The sequence below is a fragment of the Pan troglodytes genome, chromosome 3 (assembly GCF_028858775.2).
Source record: "Pan troglodytes isolate AG18354 chromosome 3, NHGRI_mPanTro3-v2.0_pri, whole genome shotgun sequence".
In the NCBI taxonomy this organism is placed as follows: Eukaryota; Metazoa; Chordata; class Mammalia; order Primates; family Hominidae; genus Pan; species Pan troglodytes.
In genome coordinates, this window is record NC_072401.2 from 84,378,069 (window position 1) to 84,403,108 (window position 25,040).

Here is a 25,040-nt window from a genome sequence, read left to right on the forward strand (position 1 = left end):
CAAATATAAAGTTTCAAGAACAGCAAAGAGTATAAAATCAAGTTATCCTGGAGGAAAACATTGCTTTTATAGACCTCTAAGATAAAATATTTCAGCATCAGTCAATATCAAGAGTTACAACCAGAGGAGAAAAGGTCACAGGAGCTATGAAAAAGCTGGAGCATTATCGTATTAGGCCTTCTCAAAGGGAGAAAGAATTGAAAGCAGCAAGGCGCAACAATAGTTGAATATGAGATATGAATCTGAGAAGTTTTAAAAGGAAGAGGTTATGGAATTAAAATAAAAATTTCTTGTAATTTTATTAAGAGCAAATCAATATCTTAAGAAGATCTTGCTTTAACATGGGCGACCATTCTCTAGAAAGACAATTATAAACAATTCCCTTCTAATGACAGCCACTTAATTACACACAAAATTCCTTCATGAATTTTCTTTTACAAACTTTATCATGACTTATACAGACTATCACATGCTTGTACTTTCTGACTTGTCCTATACTATCTCTTTCTTAAATAACCAGTTGTTCTCTAGGACAAGAATTCAGCATACAAGACCCTGTCTTGTATAAAATTAGTCTTTTTGTTAATATCCTTCCTTACCAAAAATACATATGTATATCTACAACTTTATTTACATTTCTCCCTCCTTATCAGTTCCTTTCTACCTCATTTCATAAATAACCTTTTCAAGTTGATAATTTGAATTAACCTTTACATAGCTTTTGAATTAGACAAAGTTATTCTTTTTCTCGATAAAAAGGCATATTCTTTGGCACATATTATATAAACCTACGAAGCAAGAAATCCTGAACTCTTTACCAGATGTTAGCATTTTAAAGATGAGAACAATTTCACAATTTTTAGAAACTTATCTTCCCATATATTATAATAACTCTTTCTTAATTGGAAATGACCCAGACGTCCAGTAAACATCCAAAATAATTTTAAGATTTTAAGCTATACAAAAAGTTCACTTACAAGCATTTATCTCATTACATTTACCTAATTTATTTCTTTTTAATAGTTTAGCAAGATTACTTATAAAAGTTGTGCTACTAGGCAAATCTAGTCATCATTCAAAGTTACTTCCTGATTAAACATTTTTAAAGTCTGAACATTAGGTGAACACCTAATAAGAGTCTTACAGTTGAATACATGAGCATTTTGCTGATAACCCCAAAGATTCAGGTGTTTTTATTGAACCAACAATCTTAAATTAGTCTTATTTATCAAAATTTGAAAATTCGGAAGACATTTCTATTTTTATCGATAATTTTAAACCCAGTTTTATTTACCAAAGATTCACATGACTTTGAAAAGCATTTGGACTTAATTTATGAATATTCATTTGCACTAATTTGATAGCATGCTAGACACAACACATAACACATGTACATACATAAACATATCTAAATATGTGTATACACACAGAAAGACGGAACACTTACCCATTTGCTTTTACCTCAGAATTCTAGTCATAAGATAGCAATATAAAATTCACCACTTTATAAAATATAGCTGGATTCAAATTATTTCTTCAAAGATTGAGACCTGTCCATGTGGCTAAACTTCGTTTTCCCTGATAGGTAAGCCAAGGAAAGCTATAGAATAGAACTTGGGTAAAGTAGTTTTTATTACAGTTTTGATTTTAAAAACCTCTTTTCTCCTTTTTAATAAGGGGAGAGAGGGAAGGGGTTGATAGGATTGTTCTAGGGGTGCCCTTGGAGTCCTTGAGCTGCTGGAGAACTTAACCAGCAGTGGAGAAACTGAAGAAAGTGTTCAGGTGGCTACTTTCTGATGCTGAGTGTCTGCTGCTTCAGGGAGTTGTCCATCAAGTCAGGGGTCTGGGACCTCCAGACAGATGGACTTGAGCAAGGCAATAGTAGGGAGTGTAGGCTGGGGCTAATTGGATAACAGGGAGGGGTGTCTCATGACCTTGGGGTGGAACCCTGAGCTGGAGAACTGGCAGGATCTCTTCAGAATCATGGGACGGAGGACACTCTGTGGGAAGGGGAATGGCCTTTCTAGGAGGAACAGCTAAGAGGGGGTTATCCAGCAAAACTGGCACAGCTGCTTCGTGCCTGGAAGTAACATGAGCCAGAAACATTCTACAACCACCGCTTAAGTCAGGATCCTGGTAAAGGACCATAAAGGCCTTTACTTAAGCAACCTCTCCCTATTTTGTTTCTTTTCTACAGAATAAATCTAATTGTAAAAATAGTTTTATAACAAAGAACCATTTCTAGGCCAAATATTTTGTTTTCCAATTTGTACTAGACCTGAGCAATGTTGCAGTAGAAATGAGTTTCTTTTTTTTAAGCCTTCTAATTTGAATTTGATTTAATTGCCAAAAAGGCACCCCAGCAGTGAGTCCTTCTGGATGCTTACCATTGTCCACATGTCTAACAAGGTTCTCGACCAGACACAGAGGTTTATCTAAGTCTAGCGAAATCTCCGTTATTTTCTCTTTTGCATTCCCACCTACTTTTTCTCAAGAATAGTCAGTACACAGTTGCTGCCAATTCCTGCAAAGAGGGCATAGGTACAGGGTACAACAAAAGTAAATGATGAGATATGAGTGGGCAGTGGAGTGATAACTGCATTCACCAGCAAACAGAATATGACAAAAGAGGTGGCTTTTCTTTTACTAAGCCAAGTATAAAAGGAAAGGTAAAAATAGAGTGACAGGATTAAGAACCCCCTAGAGAGGGACTCTAACCCACCACACTCGTAGAAGGGAAACTAAGGAATAAATGAACCCCCTCGGGTAGGACTCTAATCTACAGTCTTAGAAGGACATGCCAATGCTGAAAACCCCAGAGCATCTGAGGGTAGCCAACAGGACCAAATGCTGAAAAACCTGCAGCACCTGGGTATTGGCCAGTGAGGGTCCCCTCACCATAGGCCAAAATCCCCAGAGCATCTAAGGGGTACTCAAGAGTGAACCCCAAAGACCACGTTGGGGCCAAAGAACAATGTGACTCTGATATCACAGGGTCCCCTCACAACAGGGGACCTCTCACAACCAAGTATCCTGCCTTACACAATTGCTCAAATAAAGTTGGCAGGGAGTAAAAACAAAAACTGTAAATGAAACATACATTGCAGGGAGGAAAATAAAAAGGACCCATGGAAAAATAAAATGGCATTAGAGTAAAAAGGACCTAGAGAAGGGTCAATGATGATATAGTTGGTCAGATGTACTTCTGTCTAGGGCACCCAAACTATGGGGGATTTTGAATTGACCATCTAACCAGAGACTTCATTTCCTGGTTCACCAGATGTCAAAGAAGGGGCAGAGGGAACATTTACCCATCTGCAGAAGCCAAAATGATGCTGACTGGTCTCTAACTTGGGCCCCTGGTGAAGGTCTCCCCTAGGTTCCCAAGCTTGGGAGGGTTTGACTGCTGCAAGGAGACCAATGTGCAGACCATCAACTTGCCGACCACAGTTGGTCCCAGTGAGGTGTCAGCCCCTTGCCCATCAGCTCAATCTGCTGCTGTCACCTGATAAGAAAGATGATGGCTCTGAAAACAGCCTTTGACTGGTTTTACAGCTCTGCAGTGTTAGTAGGTATTTGGTGTTACAGTCTCTGTGCTACAGCTCTGCACCTTGGATTGTCACCTCACTGTCTCTCTCGACTGTATCATCAGTCACCATCTCACTGCCTTGCCACCTCTCTTTACCATCTTCTCACCTTCTATTTGCCATCTCACCATCTTACCAACTCTTGCCATCTTCTCGAGCCACATGTTGGGCACCAGAAGATACAGGGCAGGTGAGCTTCAAAATTTGGGCTTATCCAGGGAGTATTCATGGCTTCACTCAGGAAATAATTCAAGAGCAAGCTGATGGTGGGAAAAAGCAGGTTTATTAAAGCGGCAGTGTACAGAAGAGTAGCTGCTCTTTGCAGAGCATGGATAACTCATAGGCAGTGCACCCAGAGTAGGAAGTTATAGGCTGTTGACTAGCTGTATTTGTACCCACTTTTAATTACATGCAAATTAAGGGGTGGGTTATTCAGAAATCTCTAGAAAAGACATGGCAACTTCTGGGTGTTGCTATGGCATTTGTAAACTATCATGGCACTGGTGGGACTGTCCTATGCTGATTAGCAGCAAGGGCAACCAGAGGTTGCATTTGGTGCCATTTGCTGGTTCTGGATGGTTTCTTTATTTCATCTTATTCGAACCGGAAAATAAGTTCTGCCAGTCTCTGATCTCAAGGTTATGTATTGCTGAAATTCAGATAAAGATATAGAGGAATCAAAATTACCATTAATCTCATAAATATGACAGTAATAGTTACCAGACAGACCTCTCGGGTTTTCATAATTAAAAGTCCTTCAGTTATTCCACTTCCCCAGCACCATTTTCCAGATGAGAAAGGTAGAGCTCAGAGATGTGAAAGCTCCTTCATCAAGATCACAGACTTGTAAATGTCAGATTCAGAATTTGAAAATAGGTATCTGACCCCTAAAATCTGTGCTCCTTTCAATAGGACCTAGTAGTTAAAAAAGAGGGAGTGTAGAGAGCAGTTGAGTCAACATTGTGAGAAATGTTTGGAAGAAGCTGTACCTGTGGCTATGGCAGTAAAGGGAAAAGAGGTAGCTTGATAGGGCTGGGGTCTGGGTGGAAAGGTGGAAATGACTTCAATAGGAGGAGGACACTACATTCCTTGTGAGACACAGACATTTTCAGCCATCTCAGCCCATTTATGGAGCCCAAGGGTAAGGACTATTTCATCTAATCATGCATTCTTCCTCATACTCATCCACATATTTTAAGAACAACACATTATCTCTGAAAGAGTATTTTTTACATCGTAAGTCGACAGATCTAGTTTGAGGTTCTGACTTTGCCAGATACAATATGAACAGTGAGAGGAAAATCATCCTTTATGAGCAATAAGAAGCATTAATCTCATAAATTTGTAAGTAGCATTTGATGATGTTTGTGAAATGACTTTTAAAAGTGGTTAATCCCTTCCTACATGTTAGGCTGTTATAACTGGTTACCTTTTATTTCCTTATATGTCTGAAGAGTAAGTCACTTCCACATCAGTTACTGAAGTCTAAGGCTGTGACTGAGAATCTTGACAACTCCTATGACTCAGGCAAATGCCACATCTGTACACACACACACACGCAGCATTCATCAGGAATTGGAGTAAGCAGAGCTATAGTGTTTCCAAAAGTCTCCTACTCCCCCCAAATTATTAAGTGCTCCTTCTACGGTGTCTCAACCTTCACCAAACCAAATAATTAGGTCAGGTATAACTTTGAGATGCAGCATTTTAAAGCTCTAGAATTATATCTTTCCTCCTCTTTTTTTTCCTAATGTTTAAAATGTATTAAATGTAAAACTAATATTTTCATGAATGAAAAACGGCCTGAAACCAACATGCTACTTGCATTAGTGTACTAATATGTCTTAAAATATAAGCGATGTGGCCAAGCGTGGTGGCTCATGCTTGTAATCCCATAGTGTGGGAGGCCGAGGCGGGAGGATCACTTGAGGGAAGGAGTTTGAGACCAGCATGGCCAATATGGCGAACCCCCCCATCTCTACTAAAAATATAAAAATTAGCTGGGCATGGTGGTGTGCACTTGCAGTCCTAGCTACTCAGGAGGCTGAGGTGGGAGAATCTCTTGAACCTGGGAGGTGGAGATTGCAGTAAGCCGAGATCATGCCACTGCACTCCAGCCTGGGTTAGAGTGAGAATTCATCTGAATGTGATGCTACAATAATTGTTTACTTTTTTTCAGTATATATTGGGGTGGAATGGGATTGGGATGTCAACCAGTGGCAGGATGTAATAAAGTTATTCAAAAACCTCACCAGCTTCGATTAGTTAAACAAAATGATAAGTTAAAACATGCTAGTTAAATTAGATTATGAGGTAAAAGGATGTAACTATTTCAGTAGAATACATTTTAGACTATAAAGAAGAGAAACACAGAGAAACAAAACAAAACAACACAAAAAAAGCTCTTATTCCTTTTACTCTTCCCAACACCAGGGTTAGTTTTTCAGGTCTTTTCTCCCATTCATTGATTGGTTCACTGAAACTTTAGTATGGCATACATTCTGAAAACTCTGTGTTTTGATCTGTTTTTACTTCTGTAGCTCTTCCACTGGGGAATTCTACTTGCCTTTTGTTTAATTTGGCTGTTACATAAATATGTTGAAATGTTCCACTATTTTAGTTCCTACTGTGAAAATATTTTGTAAGCAGCAGTATTAAAACTCTTTTTCTCCCAGCTCTATAGATCATAGGAATTTGAAAGCAGCAAAGGAGTATGAGGCTTTATCTAATACACTCCCTCATGACACCACTGACGCCTAGAAAAGAAAATGGTTTGCCCACAGTTCACCTGGAGGTAGAAGACCCTCAACTAGGATTCAGCATTCATGACTCCAGTGCAAACTGATGTTTAAATTATAAAAATAAATTTTGCTTTTTATATTTGTAAAACAAATTAAATGGATTTCACTGAAAAATGTTTTCCATCTCACAGTCCAAATCAACTAGTACTTGTTAACTATGTGGTGTAATTCTATTCTCACAAGAGCCAGATAGGGTAAGTGTTGTTATTATCTTCATTTACCATGGGAACTTTGAGGTATAGAAAGGTTAAGTAACTTGTCGAGTTACAAAGCTAGTGAGAGGTGGATGGGAGATGTGTACTGTTACCACCAGGCTCCAGTTCTGTGCCCTTAACCACTAGGCTTGTCACCATGTGCTTGTTTTCTTCACTATGTAATACAGTTATGATGTGCATGTAAGAACTGGTATAATGGCAAAGTTTTTAGTTTTTTACATCTGATTACTTGAAGTTTAACTTTTAAAGTTAAAAGTTTCTGCCTTCATTACACGGGTCTATCAAACTCTACCTCTATTGCCCAATTATTTTATTCCTATTCAACATTTCACCTATCTGTGAAATTCTGAAATTGCTATAGTTGTGATGTTTTCTGGTGCAAATATATCTTACCATTCTTTGCCTCTACAAACAAAGAAACCTTCAGGTATTGGATGAGTAAAAAAATAAAATTTATCTTAATAGCTTTGCCTTAAGCCCTTTCTCAATTATTCAAAACAAACCAAAAATACCTCTTTGCCTCTAGGGGTAGTTTTGGCTTTCAACTATTAATTTCACCCTTTTCTGAGAGAAAGGTGCTTTCTAGGATGAAAAACTGTAGTTTCTATTTGGGGTTGGGGCAGGGGCAGTGTTCCCTGTCCAAAGTTTTGATGTCATTTTTGGCTCAAGTTATATCCTGTACTGAATGAGTCACTATGGGAGGAAACCAAAGAATAGAAACTGGACTTTGCAGTTGAGAAGGAGAACTTATGAATTCCATGACAAATTACCTTAGTCCATGTAAAATAATCTGAATAGTGAAAGTTAATGCCCCAGTCCTCTAGTGCTGAGCTGAGGTGAATTTGTGGAGTGAAGCAGGACTGAATTTGCTGATGTTAGCTAAGGGCTTTGAAAAGAAATACTGGTCCCATAGTCACACCCTCTGCCTGGTTCTCAATCCTCACTGGTCTTTAGGAATTGGAGAAAGCAGATAATTTAGGGATTTGTTTTATTTTATTTTTTGAGACTGAGTCTTGCTCTGTTGCCCAGGCTGGAGTGCATTGATCTTTGCTTACTGCAACCTCCACTTCCCAGGTTCAAGTGATCCTCCTGCCTCAGCCACCCAAGTAGCTGGGATTACATGGGTGCACCACAATGACCGGCTAATTTTTGTATTTCTAGTAGAGACGGGGTTTCTTTATGTTGGCAAAGCTGATCTCGAACTCCTGACCTCAAGTGATAAACCCGCCTTGGCGTCCCAAAGTGCTGGGATTACAGGAGTGAGCCACCGCGCCCAGCCAGGGATTTTTTAAATAAACATTAATTTGTCTTATTATTAAAGAAAACCAGACTTATTTCAGTGTTTTAAAACTATGAAAGTGTTTTAAAACTATGAAAATTACTTGTCACCCCAAGACCCAGAGAAGCTCATTGTAAACAGTTTTCTGTTTCTCTCGTTTCATGTATTTAAATACTTAAACACCTGTCTGAATGAAAAATGATCTGAAACCCACATGCTACTTGAGTTAATATGTTAAAGTATCTTAATATCATGTAAAAAATATTACATATCTCCTCATTATATGAGTTCAACAAATTTGGGTCTTGTTATTTACATGTTTTTTTTTTAGTTTTTTTTGTCAATCTGTAAATCAGAGTATCACAATATACATGGATAGTTTACCATAGATGAATATTATTCAAAAACATATTTTTAATGCCTTCATCATATTTTCTTCTATAAAAATTACTATCTATTTTGTCATTCTCCCTGTATACTTTTCTCTCTTTATTTTAAATCAGGAATAAGTATTGAAAATCTTTACTGAAAATCCTTATTTTCAATACGTATTCCTAATATAAAACAAAGAGAGAAAAGTACACAGGCACATAAATCATTGATTTTTTCCTTTTTTAATCAAATAAATAATATATAAATATTTTTGCTAATAATATTTTGTTAATTTCTTGTGCAGTGGTGCTATCTCAGCTCACTGCAAAATCTGCCTCCTGGGTTCAAGTGATTTCCTGCTTCAGCCTCCTGAGTAGCTGGGATTACAGGTGTGTGCCACCATGCCTGGCTAATTTTGTATTTTTAGTAGAGATAGGTTTTCACCATGTTGGCCAGGCTGGTTTCGAACTCCTGACCTCAGGTGATCCACCTGCCTCAGCCTCCCAAAGTGCTGGGATTACAGACTTGAGGCACCGCACCTGGCCTAATAAACTTTTGTTAATTTATTTAAAATTAATTTAAAATTCTATGACAAAGTACAACATTATTACAGAAACTTCATAAAATACATAATGACAAAAGAAAAAATATAATCTGATATCACTCTTAGCTTTTGATGTTTATATTTTCATTATTTCCCATTAAAATGTTACAATAGCATATTTCACTTAACTATAGAATATAACTCTTTTCAAGTCATTAATTTTTTGTAAGCGGCCTTTTTAATGGTTTTATAATATTCCATTTTAAGAATATATTACTTTAATGACTGCATCTTATTGGATATATAGGTTTTTCTCACTGTCTTAAATTATAAATATTCTGTAATAAACATCTTTTGATACATGCTGCCAGATTTTGTTCCTGATACTATTGCCATTTATTCACTTCTTTCCCAAATCTGTCCTTAGTGTCTACTGTGTGTTAAGGCACTGTGCTGAAACAAGAAAAATAGGCACTAGCCTTATGGATTTACAGTGTAGAACAGTGCTGCCCAATAGAACTTTCAGCAGTGATGGAAGTGTCTGCATTGTGCAATGCAGTTATTTTATCTTTCTAATTTAAATTTGAATTGAAATAGCCACATATGGCTAGTGTGGCTACTGTCTTGAATATCATCGTGAAGAATTTTCCTATTCATACTGTCAAATCTGTCAGCTTTCTTGATTACTGTATACTGTTAGCACTCTAATGGGATCTATATTAAGATGTCCTTTCATATATTATGTAAAGAGGAATACTTATTCTATTGCATGTTTTATAAATTCAGTACTACTTTTTAAAAACTCAACATATTAGCTAGCCAGTTACCCAGAGTAAATATGAGAACCCTAATATCTTGTATGCTGATACATATTGATGCATATGTTAATATAGATTATAATATATTTGTTCCAAGTGACTAATTAAGAGGCACTGGAAAATCAACAAGTAGTCTAATTTTAAAATAATCACTCTATATTCTACTCAACATATCTTTCTGCTTTGATTTATATGGCTAAAAAATAGTTCTAAAGAAACAGAGTTAACCTTCACTTGAATTATCCACAAGTAAGACATTTAATTATTTTGCTTTAAAATTTTCTCATTCCACCTGTGTGAAAACCTGTACTTAAATATACAGCTACATGTGGTAAACTTAAGTTCCACAATTGAAATGGAAACAGTTTAAATTCATAATTTGTAGATAATGCAGAATCAGTTGAGTGAAAAGATAGCACTAATCACAATTCTATGGATATATCTCTTTCTATAACTAACTTTATAATTATAGTACTATTTTATATATTCACTTAATAAACAGTTAAAACAAATACTGATGTTAGGGAAGCCAAAATAAAATACAAACAATAAAAGACAAGCCTAATTGTATTACAAATGAGTGAGATAACCACACTAAAGAGAATAGAGAACAACTAACTAAAATTACTATGGTAAAACATTATCTTGACTGGATACTGTATGGTTAAAGTAAAAAAAAATGTACATAACTGCTGTAATCATATTATAAATGTTTTTACAGGAGTGTTGACTAGCAAAATGTGTATTTTATACACACATGTTTTCTAAAATGTTTATGTATATGCTACAATTGAGCAAATAAGTAAACAAATTTTAGATGATGAGAGTCAGATTTCTGACTGTTGGAGAAAGAAGTATGTAAATAAGAAAAAGAGGAAGGGTTAAATGAATCCTGTGTTGTTATGTGGATTAGAATGAGAGGTATCCATATAAGTTCTTTGTTTTTAGCGTATATACTGATAAACAGATAAAGAAATACAGCTAATCCCTGTTACTCACAATAGTGATGGTCCATAAAATCACTGAGCTAGCAAATACAGCACCATTGCTCCTAAGGAAATACAGAGTTAGGTTCCCATGAGCCTCTGGTCACGTTTTCATCAATCAATCAATCAATGCATAACCTTGTTTTATGTGTGTTTCTAGTTAAAGACATTTAATACATATTGCTGACTCATTACTATTGAATTCACAGCCAACAGCACTATAATGTATGCCTAAAGGAAGCTTATCTAACATACATATGTTCTCTGTAAGGCACACCACAACCGCCTTGTGCCTAAGAACACTAGCCAGTGCTTCGGCACTATACTCGGGATCTATTTTAAACAGCAAAGTCAGCAACACAAAGCACAGAAAAGCAAAAAATGTGACACTAGATAGATCTCCAGTGGGACATGTATCTACAGTATGAGAACTGAAACAAGATGGCAAAGCATTGCTTTGTTCACCTTGAGCTGTGATAATGTGCATTGGGTGACTCATATTTTTCATATTCTGCCCAGGTCTGAGAATGACTTTGAAAATATCTTGAGAATTGATTTGATTTTGGGGTTACAAACAAATTTTAATGAATAGGTGAATTTGTGAATAAAATTGCAAATAATGAAAATCAGCTGTGTGTGTGTGTGTGTGTGTGTGTGTATTTGTGTATTCATATTTATATAACCTAGCTATGACTGGTAAGAGGGTCAAAAGCAATGGCACCCCTTTAAAAATGATGATTCCTAGCACCTAGACTTTGGTGCTTAAACACCACTACCCAGAAAAGGAAATTAGAACTCCTTAGAGAAGTAGTTGATTTCAGGGTTAGGGCAAGAAAAGTGCTAATTAAGTATTTAACATGTTGAGTTATTAGAAAGTAAGAAAGTGCGAAATGAGAAAAGAAAAAAGTGGTTTGTCACAAGAGCATAGGAGACAATCTGAAGGAGCTGCTAATGAACAAATTGAGCAATAAATAATAATAGTACTGGATTTTAACATCCAGAATAAAACAAAATGCTCTTGAGTCTTTGCTGACATCAATACATAATTCAGTAAATAAATTGATACATGAGGGAAAAGAGACAACCCTTTTTCACAGTAGAATTTTAATTAATAAATGCAGAAGGAAATAAGGAAATAGAGAACCACCATTAGGCAAACACCGTAGTAATATATGTCATAAAGTCTCCTATGGATACAAAAATTAATTGGGAGAAACAGAATTTTGCATAGTCTCAAAGTATATTCCCAAGATACTTACCAACTACAAAAAGAAATCTGTGGGAGAACCTGGTTAACACCAGCTTTATCAAATCATCAAGGTAAACATCATTTGGAATAAGACACATTGATAAATATGTGAACCCCTTGGTCTTGATGCACTAAGAAAGTCACAAAACCATTTTTGTAGTATTCTTATCAAAAAATACATAACGTCATTGTAATTTGATAGATCATTAGACAAACATAAATGGAAGGACATTTTACAAAACAGTATTCTTCAGAAGTATCTAGGTCATTAAAGAAAAGGGAAGACTGAGGAACTATTACATTTTGGAGGAGACTCAGTAGAAAAAACAGCTAAATGCAGTGTTAGATCCTGAATAGGATCTTTTGGAACAGAAAAGGGCATTAGTGGAAAAACGGGTGACTATCAAATAAAGTCTAGAGTTTAGTTAATAATATTGTATCACTGTTAATTTCCTGTACTTTTGTTATATAAGTTGTTAATATTAGGGAAATGAGTGGAGGATATAACAGAATGCTTACTAATTTTGCAGCTTTTATCTATGTCTGAATTACTTCAAAATAAAATGTTTAAAATACTATTAAAATTCATTGAGTTCATTTTCCTTCTTTCATGTCTGATTTGAAATTAGTTTTATGTTAAATCTGGAGTAAGAGAAACTGAAATTCATAAATATCTAAGAATACTTTAAAACTAGTTTTGCTTATCTTAGATATGCAATTTCTTTATCTTTTCTGGTTCCTCTCAAATAATACTTGCTCAAGTTATCTCAAGACAAAGGTGTTTTCTTGTTACAAGTGGATTAATATCTAACTGCAAAACCAGTCCTCTCGGGAGTCACCTACCTTCTTGGATCCTGTCATGGGCCAGAAGATCTCTAATAGCAGCTCTACTGCTCTCTAAGCCTTTGTTCCCCAGTAACTTGCATTACCTCTTTCTTTATGCCTCTGTCACAGTCTGTCACTGCTTCATGTTCTTGGTATTTCTTAGTTCACATCCGAAGAGAAGGAAATAAATTGGCAACATCATTTTTTTAAGTTGAACCGGTCCTCATTGAATGTCACAAGCAAACTTAATGGATTCCTTGTCCTTAGATTACAATGGTAATCTTGTCAATTCTGGCCCTTTTGGTACTTGGACACATAATACAAAGCCTGACCACCTAATGATTGCACTAAACAGGGGCAGTGGGTTAAGTAGCTGAGCATTGTATTGGCAGGCAATATGTTCGACCTATGTACAGTAGTGAAGAATAACAGTTTGCTGTCGCTTATATAATACTGTGGTAAATAATTTTACTTCTTTACAGTGTTAGTAATTTATATATTTTTTCAGTGCTTTACAGGCTAACAATGTGTTCACTCATGTAACTTCATGTGGCACTTTATATTAAAATGAAATGAAGTCTTACACTTTTAGGAAGTGGAAAATAGATATTAATACTGAGGTATATTGAGATGTTTTATGTGAGATATCTATATTATTTGAATACATTGTGCACTTTGAAAGTACAAGAAATTTTTGTTCATTTAGCAGTCTGCTTTTCCCGCTCCGTCTTGAAAATGCTCACCAGCTTGTCCTAATGATTAATTACTGAGGTGTCAATAACACAAAGAGTAATAGTTAACAGAATCAAAGTGTAAATCCTAGGAGGAGGCTTGTATCTTATTCAATCCAGTATCTCATTTTTAAATCAATTTATCTATCTTCCCTAAGACCATTAAGGAAGACACATGCTCTTATTTTTGCTTTAGTATAATCATCCTTGTAATAAATTCTTACTAGAATTTACCACTCAGGAAAATTTTTGTTGTTGATAAAAAAACATCTTTTAGTTGGAAATACAATTACACAATCTATGTTTCTCTTTTTATGATAGCTGTGAGGAAGCACAGGGCTAGACTTAATTTTCAAGTATGGTAGTTATATGAACATATTCTTAAAATAGAAGGGGAACATCACACACCAGGGCCTGTTGTGGGGTGAGGGGAGTGGGGAGGGATAGCATTTGGAGATATACCTAATGTTAAATGACAAGTTACTGGGTGCTGCGCACCAACATGGCACATGTATACATGTGTAACTAACCTGCACGTTGTGCACATGTACCCTAAAACTTAAAGTATAATAAAAAAAAATTCATTGTCTGCAATTCATTAAATTGTTAAGTAAAAGCTGTATTAAACATTATGTAATACCTTATTTAGCTGTAATTTATACATGCTTATCTAGCAGCATATGTTCTTCTCTAAGTCTCTATTTCCATTTTCATGCAAGCCACCTCAAATCATTTTGGAAAGCTGCTAATCAGTCAATGCTTATTGAGCATATACTATCCATTAAAAGCTACATCAGTGAAAAGTTCACAGGAGCCTCTGTTGTGGAGGAGTCTGCATTCAAATGGGGAGGGCATTTAAAAAATAGAAAATAGTAATAAAATAAGTTAAAAACTCCTCCACGCCATGATCTAATCTTATATTTCTCTGTGTTTCACAATGTCAGAGATATTACTGAGAGAAGTGAACACTGCTAAACTAAACAAAGCAAAACATAGGAGCAATTGATTTAATCTTTTAGCCTTGATGATGGAGCAAAACCTGGGGAGAAACTGATGGCGCAAGGGGCAGAGTTGTATTACTAGCACTTGCAGAGCCATATAAAGTGTGTGTGTGTGTGTGTGTGTGTGTGTGTGTGTATAGTTAGCCCTCCATATCCATGGATTTTATAGTCATGTATTCAAATAACTATGGATTTAAAATATTTGGGGAAAGAATTGCAACTGTACTGACATGTACAGACTTTTTTTCTTGTCATTATTCCCTTAACAATGGTGTCACAGTAATTACATAGCATTTACATTGTAGTAGCTATTACAGGTAATCTAAAGATGATTTAAAGTATACAGGAGCATGTGAATAGGTTATATGCAAATATGACACCATTTTATGTAAGGGAATTGAGCATCTGAAGATTTTGGCATCCAAGGGAGGTCCTGGAACCAATGCTCCATGGAATCCAAGGGACGATTGAGCATATATAAATATATATACACATAAACACACAAACACACACCATATATATTATGTATGTAAACATATACATAGATAAAGTGTATTGAATACATAAAAGGGACACATTTTGGATGTGTCTTACAGAACTTTAAATACGCTATTTTTTAAATCCTACTTTTCCACTTTGTGTAACTAAGTAAGTGCTCAATAAATCTTCGTTGAGTGAATGAATAGAGGAAAAATTGCTTTCAAAGAGTTATGGGAAAATAGTATGCTCCCTATAGATAAATATAGATTAAAGCTGAATACTAATCACATTAGGGCGTAAAACAGTTTTTGTTCAACAGTAAAAATAGCATAAGTTTGCATCCAAATTATAGGTATACAAAAAGCAACAGGGCCAGCTTTTTTCACTGAGCTATACCTAGTTAATTCAGGGCCTTTTGCATAATAAATGCTCATTAGATTTGATTGTATTGATTTTTTTGAAAAATAAATTAAAAGCCAATCCAAGCATGTCTTATAACAATGAAAAGTTTAAAAATAGGTATGTTAGTGATTTAGTAATTAAAATGAGCCGACTTTAATTAGCATTAGTTAGTGAGTTTTGAAATACCAACCTTCAAAGCCTCATAAACAGTGAACTAGCACAGCTGTGACACTAATTGGGTCTTCTCAGGAGCCTAGTAAGGCTGAATGTCATTTACTTAGCAGTGAACAGCTTGGCTAGGTTACAAGGACTCCCACTCCCCAAAAAATTCATCTGTGCTAAAATCAACTGTAAATCTTTATATGTAAAATCTAGTGTGGTTAGTGAATGAGCCCCTAGAACAGAAAGAACAGAAACACTTTCTGGCTTCTACCAATTTCCATGCAACATCGCTGCCTCTTACCACCTTCTGCTAAGAAGGGGTAAAATAGAGGACCTTGAGGCTAGAGTGGAAGTGGCTGAACCTGGCTTCTCCTGTCGTTTTCAATGCTGATTACCTGTCAGCTTCTAGAAGATTCAATTTTCCCTTGCATTTTTGTCTATTCCTCTCTGAGAAAGCTGGCAAGAAACTTCTTGCTGAAATGCTTTTCTCTTGGTTTTCCTCTTACCTCACTGGCCTTTCTCTTCCTTGGTCTTTTTATTGGCACTTTCTTAGCTCCCTTGCCTGCAAATGCTGGAGTAACCCAGGAATTACATTACTTTTCCATTGGTGCATAACAAATTACTACAAATTGTAGTGCTTTAAAATAACAGACTTTTTTTTAATCTCATAGTTTCTGTGTGTCAGAAGTCTGCTCACAGCTTACCTGGGTCTTCTGCAAGGCTGCAGTCAGAGTATCATTTGGGCCTGGGATATCATCCGAATTCTTGACTTCAGAAGGATTTCTTTCTAAATTTACTCAAGTTTTCTGCAGAACTTATTTTCTTTGAGCTATAGGAGGGAGGGCCTTATGTTTTGTTGGCTGGAGGCTGAAGGCCTTGCAAGCTGGCAGCTGGAGGCTGCCCTAAGTTTCTAGAGGCTTCCCTCAGTTCCTTGCCAGATTGTTTCCCCTACATGACTGCTTGCTTCACATACATCTCACCGTCACATATTCTATTGGTTAGAAACAAGTTACAGATCCTGCCTACATTCTGGGAGATGGGAATCATACAGGGATGTGAACACGAGAAGGTGAGGATAATGGAGCACCTGAGTCTGTCCACTTGAGGGCTAGTTCTCTGTCCTCTCCCCTCTATCTGCACTCATTTCTTCTTACATCTCAACGGCTATATCTATGGTGTTAAATTTGATCGTCCTCAAACTTCACACCAGTATAGCCAACTGCATAGTTTATATATAGTTCCTCTTGGATAGATCTAGTGGACATCTCAAATTTCATATATCTAAACCCAGAATAATTATTTCCCACCAATCACCTGTTTTTTCCCACACTCTTCTAGCCTCACTAAATGCCAGCTCACTTACTCAGATAAAAACCTTTGTATCATCCTTGACTCTACATTCTTCATACCCACATCTAGCTTATCAGAAAATCCTGTCCCGTCTATTTTCAAAATATATTCAGTCTCTGACCATTTCTCTCCACTTTGTAAAAATGCTTCCTGTTTTATTCCCAGTAAAAGCTACACCATCTGGCTTTTTTGTTACTTCTCTAGCCTCTTCTACTACTGTTCCCTTTTTCATTCCATTCCAGAATAGTGGCTAACTTGCTGTTTTCTGAGCAGCTCAGGCACCCTCTCACTTTAGAGCCGTTCAACTCACTGTTCCCTTTTACTGGAACACTCTTCCCCCAGAAGACTGCATGGCTGACTCCCTCACCTCCCTCATGGCCTTTGATATGTGAAACATTACAGATGAGTCCTACCCTATTCACCTTTTTGCTATTGCAATCTATTTTTTTTCCTTCCTGTGTTCCAAGTGTCCTTTATACTGCTCTCCCTTCTCCTTTTTTTCCTGTACTTATAATCTTACAACATTCTATATAGGTTATTCATTATATTTATTGTTTATGGTCCCTGTTTCCTACTAGAATGTGAGTTTCATGAGGACACAGATCGCTGTCTCTTTTGTTCATTGCTTTATCTGAAGCCGTTAAATGTTCTTGGTATATAAATAGATGCTCATTAAGTATTTGTTGAATGAATGAACAAATAACGCAGTTAGTCTTGTTCTCACCTTGGTATCTGCAGCACCTTCAATTAATCCTGGATTCATAATCACTTACAAAACTATTTTACCTTCAAAACGTTTGAAACTTGCCATTTCTTGTTTAGCATCTTCAGTTGGCACTAGGGTCTGATTTAAAATTTAGGTTACTTGGTAGCCCTCTGGTTACCATTCCAGCCCTAGTGGGGGTAAAGTCTATCTCCATTTCCTAGCAACTGGCTCAGAACCTACTTCTAGTCAGATTGACCACAAAGAACCCCAACACCACTGCCTCTGACTTTGCTGTTGATGGATACTCATGCAGTTTAACCATATGCCAGATTATTTTACATCAAATGTTGCCTCTCACCAAACATGTACATGTACCTTGGTGAATATCTCAGTGCTTGTTTCACTCCAAGCATTAAGAAGGAGGTAAAACAGGCAGTGGTAGTCACCTGACTCCTCTCCCAGCATACCCCTCCAGGGTTTTTTCTTCTGTGGACTGTTTATCTTTTATCCTATGCTCTTTTTTTTCTGTGTCCCTACATCCTTGAGAACTATTAATATCTGCTTTTTGGGTGGGATTTTCTGTTATTCACATATACTCTAAAGTAGTAAATAAATGTATCATTTTCTCTAGATTTTTTAACTTTAAATCCTCACTATTGTTATAGATTGAAAAATGTATTCCTTTCAACCACATTTGAGGCATTAGTATGCTGGTTAATTTGATTTAGGGCTCAAACATTAGAGAAGTCCATTTCTGTTTCCTTGAACTTGCATGAAAGAAGTTGCTGAGAAGTCTCCAAGCATATTAGGCAAACCTTGGCCAGAACCTTCCATTTGAGGTTGGGTACAGGTGAGTGGTGACTCATGAAGGTAGCTGGTATAAAAAAGAGAGTTATCTCAACCACATGGGTTGAGAAAAGTTTAAAGACTCATTCTCTACCACTATTGGAAAACAGGTAGCTAGGCCCTTGTCATGTGCTTTACGATGCTTCCTTTTCAACTTTGTTTCTTAAAAATTATTTTAATCAGATATCATTTGTATGACAATATTTACTGTTAATGAAGTAGTATATGGTGATTTTCTCTGAGTAACATAGCCTGTACTTACCTCTGGCTTTTTCATTGTCTTTGAAATCTGACACTAATTTTCTAATTGCATTTTTCTAGGAAGCAGAATCTGAAACTTTCTGAGGAGAGCATTTGAACTTCAGATTTCTAACAGGTAACGAGAAAATATGGAAAAGACCCACACTACCTACATTACACTTTCACAAAGTAAAAGTTAAAGTTCTGGTAGGAAATTTTGTAAAAAATAAAATTCACACTGAATTCATTTTTAAAAAATTGTATGTACTTTTAAGCACGATGCTTATTACTGAGAATCAGCCCAACTACACAAAGAGACAGATGTCAGTTTAAGTAGACAAATGTTTCAAAAATAAAATATTTTTTATCAGCAGTAAATGTTTTACTTGATAGACTAACTTGATAGTCTTAACTACACGAACAGTTGGATACAAAAGAAAATGTGTGTATTGCCAGCAAACATTTTCAAAAGATAAGCACTTGTGCCAAGTACTACATGCTTAGAAAATCTTTCATTTGGCCAGCTGAGACCACCACGTGTCTTAAAATATGCCATCCATCATTTCAGTGTTAAGAGCGCCCCCTGGTGTGGTTGTATATTTATATGCTTCCGTGACTTTTAGACGTTTTAAAAATTTCATTTTGCTATTAGATGGTGATGGGCCTTTTTTGCTGGGTTCACTTGGTCAGTATGGTGTGTAACCATCTAGACATTTGTATTTAATATTTTTCTTGTCTTTATCCATGACCGTGTCTGGAGTCAGTGGTCAGCTTGAAAGCCGAATTTGGGAATATTTAATTCCTAAACTTCCTCAGTCAAGCTAATGGCCAATAATATGTCATTTATTAAGTATGAAATTATATATTGCGATAAAATTTTACAGGATAATCAAGTTATTTGGTGGTAATAACTTTGTTAAGTGGCAAATTGCTGTGAACAATTTCTTTTTGGTAAGTTCATGGACATTATAATAATTTAACATGAGAATTCAGACAATATATTTTGCTTTTAAAATATCTATTGTGTAGAAACTAAATAACCCAAATGTTGATATTTCCTTACAAGCCAGCAACTCCTCTTTGGTGATATAACTTGCAAATATAAGCAAAATAATTCACCCATGTGTCATAAATAGGACTCTTATTTATTACCTGCCACCAGGGAATAACCCCATAGAATTGCAGCCAAAATTGGCAGCAAAGTACCTGTTTTGTAACTTTTTTTCTTGTATTTTATTTTTAATCCTTTAGGAATATAAACCACTCTTGCAAAGTGAAAGTACACATAATATTCTAAATCACATTTCTGTATATTTGATAATTGCAATTATTTTCCCTAATTGTTTCTTCTTCAGACTAAATTATCTTGATTTAACCATTTCTCATATAAATTGTTTGAAATTTAATAATTTGCAGAACTACAATTGTGAACTGTTTGCAGTAGACTGCTTTTGTTTTTATTTTTTTCTCTATGTTCCTCTCTCCTTTGATTCTGAAACCATAAGCTCAGTACAATATTTACATTAATTCCTGGCTTGTTGAAAGAATGTTTTTAAAAACATAGATTAAAAAAATCAGAGCAATGAATCTGCCTTAGTAGACCTGTGTTTGAATCCCAGCTTTCATATTTACTTGTAAAAATCATGACTGTGGACAAGTTGATGACTCTCTCGGAGTCTCAGTCTTTTCTGTAAAAGAGGAATGCAAATCACTACTTCAGAGGATGTCCTTAATACATTCTTTACATTAATATGTGCTTAAAACTTATTATATGCCAGATATGGGTACCTTATGACACCCCTTATTTTTCACAAGTGTATGAATGTGGTATTATTATTTCTATATTATTGATGAGGCTTAGTGATGCTAAGAAGCCTCATAAATGGACAAGCCAAGATTCTAATTCAGGTCTTTCTGACTTAAAGTGAGCTCATCATCACTGGCCATCAGAGAAATGCAAATCAAAACCATAATGAGATACTATCTCACACCAGTTAGAATGGTGATCATTGAAAAGTCAGGAAACAACAGGTGCTGGAGAGGATGTGGAGAAATAGGAACACTTTTACACTGTTGGTGGGACTGTAAGCTAGTTCAACCACTGTGGAAATCAGTGTGGCGATTCCTCAGGGATCTAGAACTGGAAATACCATTTGACCCAGCCATCCCATTACTGGGTATATACCCAAAGGATTATAAATCATGCTGCTGTAAAGACACATGCACACGTATGTTTATAGCAGCACTATTCACAATAGCAAAGACTTCGAACCAACCTAAATGTCCAACAATGATAGACTGGATTAAGAAAATGTGGCACATATACACCATGGAATACTATGCAGCCATAAAAAATGATGAGTTCGTGTCCTTTGTAGGGACATGGATGAAACTGGAAACCATCATTCTCAGCAAACTATCGCAAGGACAAAAAACCAAACACCACATGTTCTCACTCATAGGTGGGAATTGAATAATGAGAACACATGGACACAGGAAGGGGAACATCACACACTGGGGCCTGTTGTGGGGTGGGGGGAGTGGGGAGGGATAGCATTAGGAGATATACCTAATGTTAAATGACGAGTTAATGGGTGCAGCACATCAGCATGTCACATGTATACATATGTAACAAACCTGCACATTGTGCACATGTACCCTAAAACTTAAAGTATAATAATAATAAAATAAAAAAAGTGAGCTCACAACCACTGTGCTATGCATTTAATTTAATCATGCTTATTCATGTCTACTGATTTGTTAATTCATTTGTCATTACTGTCAAATAATCTCCCACTGCACATAGAGGAAAGCAACCTTCAGGGAAAGCATAGAGGAATCATTTTGTATGGATGCTCTTGTCTGAAAGCCAGAATTGCTTTGGGCATTTATTCTTCTATGAAGTTTTTTCAAACCAGGTGGTGCATTAAGACATTGCTTGTTATTACCATGATTGAGCTGATAATAGCAGTGACAACAAATAGGGGTATTAGGTTAGTGAACTTGAAGGCTTCTTTATGAATAATATAAAATCGGGGTAAAGGAATGTTAATTTTAGAAACTGTTGCATCCTTCTAATCCACCATTTATTTTGTGTTTTTTGTTTCCTGGACCTGGGAGCATAGTATAAGTTTGATGTGCATTGCCATTCAATTTAAGTGTCTAATTACTTGCATTGGCTTTGTGAAGCTTGTATCATTTTCTTTATGGGTTAAGAATTATTTTTTGATTTTTATATACCAGATTTCCTGTAGTTGCTACAGAGGCCAATGTAATAAGTTTCTCATTTCATTAGTAAGTAGTTTTGAGGGCTACTAAGTAGCTCATCACAGAAACACAGCGTGAACACGCCTGTTGTTTGCTTAATAAAATCTAGTGCTGCATATTATTTCCTTGGTCCTTGAGATTTGCTCTAAGAATTAGGCTGTTCAATCACAATTCAGAGCACATTGTTAGGCTCCTCAATGGCTGAGTGACTGTTTTCTTGTTTAGGTTGTGTCATGTCCTGCTTGGGTCAGATGTATAGGCATTATTATGAGTATGTATGCATATTATTATGTCTTACTAAGGTAGCACATTATCCCAAACACGAATTAACCTTATGAAAATCAGTTTAACCTTTAACAGAACCAATGAATGAGTGAAGAAATGGGAGTTTTCTTAGTATTTTACCCTCATTTCTGCCCTACAGTGGCATCTCCTGCCAGCCCATCTTAAACACACACACACACACACACACACACACACACACACACACACACAGAGCACATTTGGTAAGTGGGCTCTTTGACTTGTTTACTGTCTGTGGAACCTCTGATATTGTTTTAGTTTAGGCCCTGATACTTTGAACAATTGGAATAGTTTCCTAACTGGATTCCACCTCTCCATTTTTACTCCTCTCTAATCAATTAAGAGCAGGCTAATTTTTCTGAGGCATAGAACTAATATCAGGTTAAAATAATTCAGTGTCTCATTGCTCAAAACCATCTTCTGGTTCTTGCTTACCTCTCTTCTAGTTTTCTCACTGCCTGCCATTGTCCTCACTCCTTGAATGTTGTGCTTTGCTCTGCTGACAAAATTACAGATCCTAGAATGCTTTTTGCTTTCTTTGCCTCCCTTTGTCTTTATGCACCAACTCCGTATGTCAGTGACAGCCTTCTGTACTTCTTCATTTAATGAGTCCTTTTATTTTTGTTTCAAAACCCAGCTCTACTTTTATTTTTTACTGTAATCCTTCCCAGACTAACTTCCCACTGCACAAGCGTACACCCAGCCTGAATTAGGTACCTCTTCAGTGGGCCACTAAAGGCCTTATGTCCACTTCTGTTACTGCAAAGTTCTATTTACAGTGGACAACTTGAAGCAGGTATTATTGTATCACAGTACGAGGTACATTGAAAGTGTTCAGGAAAAGCATTATTTATGAAGCTCATGAAGAGGCTGAATGAAAAATATAAAGATGTTGTATTAGAAGTCCCATGAAGGCCATGCCTTCAGTCAGGTTTTAAAGCTGATAGATCAAATGCCTACTATCAGCCATTAGTGGGCAGGATGGGGAAGCAGCTGTTAGTTGACTTCATGTATGCCCTTTCTTCTATTTACATTGACTCTCTCTCAGCACTCATGTACTCCTCAGTGCACCCAACTATCCCTCATGACAGAGAGTTCTTGTGGCTTATTTAATATAATATCCTCTCTTTCCTACCTGCTGAATCCTATTATTGTTGCAGACAAAAACAAATACAGAAGTCCCCTGTTTTCTAATTCTCCTTGTTGGTATGAAAGATATTCTGCCATAATTCTATCAAGTGAGATATAAACAAAAATCCGATGGAATTTCTGGGAAGGTCCTGCCTTATTGATACAGATTTTTGCCTCATCTTCCTTCAGGCCACTTCCTCCTTTCTCATTCCTGGAAGGTAGACATGATGACTGGAACTAGAGCAGTCACCTTGCAACCTTGAGGGAAAGGCCAGAAATTACTGAGACTTTAGCCCTGACATCCTTAAACTTCTAAATCAATACCAGCAATTGCCTTCCTTTGGATTTTTCACTACTAAGAGAACGTCCTCAGGTTGTGTTGAAGCCTTTGTTATCTGGGTTTACTGTTGCATCAGTTGTCTCAGTTCCCTAATGGATACTCATTAGTATTACAGTTAAAATAAATGCATTAAAAGTTAATGGTATAAGTTTCTCACCTCCCCACCTATATTTTGTATTTTTTAATTCAACAACCATATATTAAGACCCACCATTACCATGTACTACCTTAGACACTAAGATATAAGTATTGACACACCATTATTATGCAAATGGCTTTCAGTCTTATGAAGGCACAGAAACATAAAATTAATTGCAATAAGCAATACAGTGTACTATAGAATATATAATATGATAGGCACAACAGTAGTTACGTAGAAAAGCCTGAGAATTGACAGAAGATATCATTTGCATTTTGATCAGGATGCCCTAAAATATGAAAAATTTCGATAATCAGGAAATGAATCGCTCGTGTGGAATTTCTGGCAGCCCGGACAGGACTAATTCCTTGTGCCTTTTCAATAACACAGTGTAGGTGGTCACCTACTTGTGTCGGCCTTACTGCCTCTTAATAATAATGAAAATGAGCTCAATCTAGGGGACTTTGAGCTGCTGACAGGCTGTCTTTGGAAAGCCAAATTGGTGAAAAGCAATCTGTGGAGAAGGAGGGGCTGGGGATGACACAGGAAGTTACCAAGGATGCTATTGACAAGCGGACTGAAGCACTAAGCAGAGAGCTGTAACAATGAGGGCAGTAAACAGGAAACTGAAGCTCTGTGGTTGAAAGGCAAGAATTAGTTAATGGACAGAGACATCAAAACATCAGGCAGCCCACAGCCCAGAACAAATTCACAATGAGGGAGGGCTAGGGAACAAGTCTCCTCAAGAGAGCACAAAAATAGGCTGCTCTACTCTGGGAGTCTCAGCAAAGTCTCTGTGAGAAAAGCCAGAAGCAGACCATAATAAGGATACTATTTATAAAATCACAGAGGCTCAAAGGAGTTAAAATGAGAAAATATTCCTAAAATAAAACATAAAAATTATAATGAGTTGATGTTTTGAAAAGGCGCTAAATGCATGAAGAACCTGATTCAAAAACAGGGCCTGGGGACTTTGATTTCATGGCATGATCTTGAGATGTATTTGGTACAGATTTTGAAATTAAAAAAAAAAAAGTTCCAGGAAAGGCAAAATTAATCTGGAATAAAATTTCTATGGTTGGGCCAAATGCCATTCGGAATTATCAGGTCTTGGGATAAGCTACAGAAGGAAATTTAAGCACATTACCACTTCTTCCAACTGTGACACACAGTTTTCCCAGAAGACAAGTGAAATGAAAGCTGCCAATGATCTAGGTTTTGAATAGTAAGGACTGACCATCTTCAGTGCGCCTTAACACCACACAC

The 25,040-nt window shown here is 36.5% G+C and overlaps 1 protein-coding gene across 7 annotated transcripts in view; it reads left to right on the top strand.

The window, feature by feature from the left end:
- COX7B2 (cytochrome c oxidase subunit 7B2) overlaps window positions 1-25,040 on the top strand; it is a 169,926-nt gene that overhangs the window by 45,069 nt on the left and 99,817 nt on the right. For 6 of the 7 annotated variants that reach the window (XM_054683171.1, XM_016951797.2, XM_054683170.1 and 3 more), the window contains one exon: window positions 18,676-18,730. The gene's annotated coding sequence lies outside the window, so the exon portion shown is untranslated. Of the gene's footprint in view, window positions 1-11,898; window positions 11,923-18,675; window positions 18,731-25,040 lie in introns of those variants that run through there. The other variant, XM_016951800.1, reaches the window with a different exon arrangement.